Source organism: Dama dama, chromosome 11, assembly GCF_033118175.1.
Source record: "Dama dama isolate Ldn47 chromosome 11, ASM3311817v1, whole genome shotgun sequence".
In the NCBI taxonomy this organism is placed as follows: Eukaryota; Metazoa; Chordata; class Mammalia; order Artiodactyla; family Cervidae; genus Dama; species Dama dama.
In genome coordinates this window covers 16027175-16034708 of record NC_083691.1, presented here as the reverse complement: position 1 = coordinate 16034708, position 7534 = coordinate 16027175, and the positions used below count along the sequence as shown (strand labels likewise).

Genomic DNA, 7534 nt, shown 5'->3' with positions numbered 1-7534 from the left:
CAGAAATAGATATTTTTTTGGAATTCTCTTTCTTTTTATATGACCCAACAGATGTTGGCAATTTGATCTCTGATTCCTCTGCATTTTCTAAAACCGCCTTGAACATCTGGAAGTTCACAGTTCACGTACTGTTGAAGAAAAAAGATTAGAAGGCAAGGAATACACACCTTGCACTGCCCCCACTGCACCGTATGCAACCATCAAAGGCTCAATAACCTTAAAACAATGAGCTTCTACATTATTATATATGTTGTTATATCCAATCAAAGATATAAAATATAGATCAAATTCCACTGATTTATTATTATTAAATCAGTAGCAAGTAACGTGAATGCTAAGAAAAAACACCTGCAATGTGATGGAACATAAATAGCACAAGATCTAAAGTGGCCATCAAACTGTGACAAAACTTTGCTAGTTCTCAAGAAAATGTAAATGACAGTACAAATTAAGGACCAAATTGAGTCATTTGTAGAGATGTGGATGGACCTAGAGTCTGTCATACAGAGTGAAATAAGTCAGAAAGAAAAACAAATATTGTGTGTTACTGCCTATTTCTGGGATCCAGAAAAATGGTACAGGTGAACCTATTTGCAGGGAAGGAATAGAGATGAAGACATAGAGAACAGCTATGTGGATATAGATGGGGAAGAGGGGTGGGACAAGCTGAAAGAGTAGAATTGACATATATATATACACTATCGTGTCTAATAATACATAACTAGTGGGAAGCTGCAGTTTAACGTGGGGGGCTTAGCTCGGTGCTCTGTGATGAGCTAAATGAGTGGGATGGGGGCAGGATGGGAGGGAGGTCCAAAAGGGAGGGGGTATATGTCTACATATGGCCAAGTCACTTCATCCTACAGCAGAAACCAACACAACATTGTAAAGCAATTACACCCCAACAGGAAAAAAAAAAAAAAAGACAATGCATCACTTGCTAAGTTGACAAAAGTAAATTATGATAAGCAGTGATAGAGAAGTTTAGCAGAAGACGGACACTCTTCAGCCTTGTTTGTGGGAAGGTCAATCCCATTGTTTTCTCTGAAGTTTATGGGAGCAGATGTGGACAACCAAAAAGATACTCTGCTCAAGCTGCTCAATCTCTTATAAATTTATTGAAGAAAATAGGCAAGAAAACAGAGATCTGTGCATACAAATGTTTGTGATACTGAAAACTGGAAATGAGCAACCTATGCAAAGATAAAAATCAACTAAACTATAGAAACACAGCTTGTGTACCCCAGATGGTGGTGTGAAAATCCTGCATCATGTTGGGATTATTAGAATGAGCTCTGGAGTGTGGGAAAATCCTGGCTCCACAAGTCACTCTTTGGGTAATCCTGGATAAGTTATCTAATGTCTCCCTACCTTGGGGTCCTCATTTGTAAGATGGGGAATTACCAGTCCTAAAGGAAATCAACCCTGAATGTTCATTGGAAGGAATGATGCTGAAGCTGAAGCTCCAATCCTTGGGCCACCTGATGTGAAGAACTGACTCATTTGAAAAGACCCTGATGCTAGGAATGATTGAAGGCGGGAGGAGAAGGGGACGATAGAGGATGAGATGGTTGGATGACATTCACCGACTCAATGACATAAATTTGAGCAAACTCCAGGAGATGGTGAAGGATAGGGAAGCCTGGCATGCTGCGGTCAGACACGACTGAGCGACTGAACAGGAACAAGAACGTCAGAGGATCCCCAGGGGGATTAAATATGTCAATACTCCTTTTATGTAAGACACTTAGATTAGACTTGGCTACATTGTGTGTGTGCTAGTCAAGTTTCCCCAGAAAAACAGAACCAATAGATGAGAGAGAGATACAGATGTAGTATAGAAACAGGCCAAGAAGTAGCACCCTCTGCTGTCTGCAAGCTGGAGAAACAGAAGGCCAGTGTGAGTCCGAAGCCTCAGAAAGCCGGAGTGCTGATACCTTGGGGCAGGAGATGATAAATGTCTGGACTCAAGTGAAAAACAAATTTGCCCTCCCTGTGCCTTTTATTCCACTCAGGCCATTAAAGGCAAGCTTCTTTACGCAGCTCTCAGACTCAAATTCTACTCTCTTTCTAAAGCACCCTCCCAGACACACCAAGAAATAATGTTTTCTCAGCTCTCTGGCATCCCTTAGTGCAGTCAAGTAGACATATAAATTTTACCATCATGTATTCAAAACTATTATTCAACTATTTCACTATTACCATGTGGGGCTTCCTAGGGGGCTCAATGGTAAAGAATCTGCCTGCCAACGCAGAAAGCACAGGAGACACGGGTTTGATCCCTCAGTTAGGAAGAGCCCTTGTAGAAGGAGATTACAACCTACTCCAGTATTCTTGCCTGGGAAAATCTCATGGACAGAGGAGCCTGACAGGCTACAATCCATGTGGCTGCAAAGAGTCTGACACAACTTAGCGACTAAGCACAGCACAGCTATTATCATGTCTCAATAAATGATGTTATCAGAGTGTATTTTATTTTCAAAACATTTTAGAGTGAAAAAAGCCTAAGGAAATAGAACAAGACATTAAAAATATTTGTATATCTTTATGCCTGTTTATATTTTCTATTTGTATATAATTAACACAATGCCAAAGAATGTTCAAACTACTGCACAATTGCACTCATCTCACATGCTAGCAAAGTAATGTTCAAAATTCTCCAAGCTAGGCTTCAACAGTACGTGAACTGAGAACTTCCAGAAGAACAAGCTGGATTTAGAAAAGGCAGAGGAACCAGAGATCAAATTGCCAATATCCATTGAATCATAGAAAAAGAGAATTCCAGAAAAACGTCTACTTCTGCTTCATTGACTACACTAAGGCCTTTGACTGTGTGGATCACAACAAACTGTGGAAAATTCTGAAAGAGATGGGAATATCAGACCACCTGACCTGCCTCCTGAGAAATCTGTATGCAGGTCAAGAAGCAACAGTTAGAGCTGGACATGGAACAATGGACTGGTTCCAAATCGGGAAAGGAGTACGTCAAGGCTGTATATTGTCACCCTGCTTATTTATCTTATATGTTGAGTACATCATGTGAAATGCCAGGCTGGATGAAGCACAAGCTGGAATCAAGATTTCCAGGAGAAATATCAATAACCTTAGATATGCAGATGGCACCACCCTTATGGAAGAAAGCAAAGATGAATTAAAGAGCCTCTTGATGAAAGTGAAAGAGGAGAGTGAAAAAGTTGGCTTAAAACTCAACATTCAGAAAACTAAGATCATGGCATCTGGTCCCATCACTTCATGGCAAGTAGATCGGGAAACAATGGAAACAATGACAGACTTTATTTTCTTGGACTCCCAAATCACTGCAGATGGTGACTGTAGCCATAAAATTAAAAGACACTTGCTCCTTGGAAGACAAGTTATGACCAACCTAGACAGCATGTTAAAAAACAGAGACATTACTTTGCCAACTCAGGTCCATCTAGTCAAAGCTATGGTTTTTCCAGTAGTCGTGTACAAATGTGAGAGTTGGACCATCATGAAAGCTGAGTGCTGAAGAATTGATGCTTTTGAACTGTGGAGTTGGAGAAGGCTCTTGAGAGTCCCTTAGACTGCCAGGAGATCAAACAGGTCAATCCGAAAAGAAATCAGTCCTGAATATTCATTGGAAGGCTTGATGCTGAAGCTGAAGCTCTAATACTTTGGCCACCTGATGCAAACTGACTCATTAGAAAAGACTGAAGGCAGGAGGAGAAGGGCATGACAGAAGAAGAGATGGTTGGATGGCATCACTGACTCGATGGACGTGAGTTTGAATAAGCTCCGGGAGTTGGAGATGGACAGGGAAGCCTGGCATGCTGCAGTGTACAGGGTCATGAAGAGTTGGACACAGCTGAGAGATCGAACTGAACTGAATGCATTGTCTGTATAGTATCATCTTTTTAAGAACTCTACCTACATTTTCAAAAGTCTGCTATGCAAGTAAAGGGAAATAACATTCATGACATGGTAGGCACATGCTGTGCAGTGGCGAAGAGCTTGCACTGCAATGATGAAGGCAGTGTGATTCCCTGCTCTGCTGGACACATACTTACTGTAAATCCTTGGGCAGGTTTATTTAACCTCTTTAAATCTCAATGCTATAATGGCAGTAGAGTTATGTGTGGATTAAATGAGATAATCTGCAAGAAACATTCACTCTAACACCAAATGGGAAGCCTATGCTCTGCAAAAATATTAACCAGGATTACTACTCAGCACACATCAGTTATAATCACATCAAATTGTAAGAACTATATATTTCTGGATTGAGCTGTGAAGAATCTAGAACATGAAAATTATGTCAGAGATGACAGTTCAAGGTACAAACATACAAGTCACATCTCACCCAGTTGCTAATATATCAGAGAAATGGTTGGATCTATGTCCTATGTTGAAATGTATAGTTTTAAGAATTAAAATGATACAGAAAGTGCGTTTATTATTCTCAGTTTTCCCTAGGAAAGCAATCTTCATCAGAACAAGACAGAAAAATATGGAAACACACATGAATGCCTCTCATTACAGATGCCATAGCAATTTGTTCAGTTTGTTTTCATTGCATGAAGTACAAATAAAACCTTTGGCCACCTGAACTAGCAAATGTTCTCATCCAAACTTACTTTAAAATGAAGCAAAATAAATGAATGAATGAATACTTGCATATATAAAGAAATGAAATGGGTCATTAGATGTTTAGGGAAGAAATAGAAGTTAGGCTTATGATAAAATAAATATAGGAAGTGATTGATTGCAGAATGGAGATGGTGAGTGTATGGTTATTTATTCTATACTTCTTCATCATTCAATACTGGGGGAAAAAAAGCAAAGAGAAAGTCCCATGAAATGCATGCACTGGACTCCTTGTCGAATCTGGGTGTCCGAGGTGGTCTTTGCAGGAGGAGCAGCACACCTGTGTGTTCCAAGCCTGTTTCCACACGCGTGTGCCATGGGTGTGCTCATCTCTCAGTAGTTGAGTGGTGGTAGGAAGCTTGGCTTGGTGAACAGGGTGCTGACTCTTTTTCCTTATCAGTGTGGAAGATAAAATGGAACAGGCTTGGATTTTAAATTTTAAAAATGACACTATTGTTTTAGGGATTTTTCTCTGCCCTGCTACCACTAAATTTATACTTGCCTTTCAAATGAACTTTAAAGGGAACATTTTATTGTGCCTTCAAAGTTTTGTATTTCAAAGTAACATCAACTCTGTTCCTCGCTGCCAAGGCCTGGTACCACCCCCCTGGGAGAGATCACTTCTGAGTTGGCCAGCTCCCTGGGAGGCATCTTTCTTGAGGGAGATGCTTGGGGAACATCCATGAATAGGGTGGAATAATTCTCAGACAAAGGTTGGTTTGGCCATTGGTCATTCAGAAAACTTTCCTGTCTGAACTCCCCCTGCAACCCGTGCGTGTGAACACATGCATACATACATGTGCACACACACACACGCACACACACACACATACAAACCCTCCATGGCTGTTTCAGTTATGTCAGCACCCCCTTTGTCTGGCCACCATCATGGACTTGTTCAGAAGCAGTGGCCAAACTCTTCCCTGTGTTATTCTACATTTTGATAGGCTGCATTAATGTCTAGCAAAGTGTCCACTGCACTGACATAGAAATTACCTGAATTTGATCTTTTAACAAATACTCACTCGACTCGGAATGTGTGCAAGACTAGAGGTTGTATATTACTCACACTTTGCTACCCTCCTCTCATGTGGTATTCAAGCCGACTTCAAAGAGATCCTGTGTGGTGGTTCTGTGGGTTTCTAGGCTGGAGTGTGGACTGTGGTGCTGAATGGCTCGCTGCTTTGATGGTGACTGGTGCTGTGTATGCAAAGAAAAATCAAATGTTTGAATCAAAGGAAAACAGAAGAGTGTGGAATGAATGTAAGATGTCTTCCTCTCCAACCCCCAAATGTATGCTTTATCTTGGAAACATACCAATTCGACATAAGTAAGATTTTACCAAATGACGCAAAATATAGTTAAGATGCCAGCATCACTCAAAAATATGACTCGATTCTTTGTGCTGTACTTTAGTTATGCTCAGGAAAGATTATGACAAGGACTTATATTCCATGTTGGGAAGTGAGCTGATGAGTCTTATAAATAAGCACTTACTAGGAAAATTGATAAGCAGATCAATTGTACCTATGATACAAATTTGTAAGAACACCAAAGAATGGCATTAGCTGCTGCTAAGACCTAAAACCAGAGACAATGAGCTACAATGGAATGGAGTTCCAGCTCTTGCATCACAACAGGATACAGAAGGATACCGTTAAAGCTGAGAAACCCCAACTCTTAAAACTGCTGATGTGAGAAAAGCATTAATTCATAATTCGCAGGCACAAGTCCCATGGCCATGGTGAGGTTCAAAAGCACAGAGAAACCAGAGTGGTCAGTCATTACAGCCACCGTTTTCTTGCTGTACTAAGCCACTTGAAGTCAGTCATCCTGCGTTTGTTTAAACCATATGATGGCAGTTTATATGTGTCCTTTCCAGGCTATGTGTGTGGACAAAGAGGTCAGTGGAGACAAGGAGTCCCTGCCTTCCAGGAGGTTAACCTATAAGATACACTTTTTTAAGTAAGAAGAAGAACATCATGACAAGTAGCACCATGTAGGTGGTGTGGATGAAAGGCTGGGGGAATGCAGGAAACAAGGGGTTTGTTCTAGGAGCGATAAGTCATGGGCAAGAAGGGTAAATGACAGACCTCTATGGAAGTGGTCAGATGGGTGACGACAGCAAGGCCGACTTTAGAAGACTGCGGAGGTTTGTGGGTATGGAGTTAAGAATCGAGGGCTTTCCTTCAGCTTTTACAAATCAAAGACATATGGGGGTCTAGAATAGGTCATGTTTTCCTTCTACACAATTTCACAATTTTTTATTTTGGAACTTTGATCCTAAACTTCCTGTCTTGTCCTCTGTGTTCTAGATCGAGGGCATCCCACACTAAAGCAGGAAGCTGATGGCCTCAGTGAAAATGAAAAGGTCACTGGAGCCAATCAACCTAGGCTCCAGCTCATCATGAAAAGTGGAAAGTATACACTGGGGTACAAGCAGACTCTGAAAATTATCAGACAAAGCAAGGCAAAACTGGTCTCCTCATGGACTGCCCAACCTTGAGGAAGCTGAAATAGAGTATTATGCCATGTTGGTCATCACTACAATGGTAATGGTGAAATTAAATTGGGCACAGCATGTGCAAAATATTACAGAATATGCACATTGACTGTCACCAATCCAGGGCATTCTAATATAATATCATCAGAAGCATGTGAGGACAGACAGGTGAAAAGTAAATCATGCACAATTTTTCTTTAGTAAAACTGGCCAGAGCTTGTTTGCTTTTTTTTTTTTTTTAAATACCACTTTGCTTATTTACAGAATTTCTCTCTTCTCTTACTCTGCCCTTCCATGATCGCTTTTGACTTTTGAACGGTGTTTCTCATGCCCTGGCCTTTCTTTATTCCAGTTGGCCTTTGTTAGAGTAGGCAAACTAGACCCAAACCAACATGGTGCACACAA

The 7534-nt window shown here is 40.8% G+C and overlaps 1 pseudogene; it reads left to right on the top strand.

The window, feature by feature from the left end:
• Positions 1 to 6974: 6974 nt before the first annotated feature.
• LOC133065443 (large ribosomal subunit protein eL30-like) lies at positions 6975 to 7308 on the top strand (annotated as a pseudogene).
• Positions 7309 to 7534: the final 226 nt, after the last annotated feature.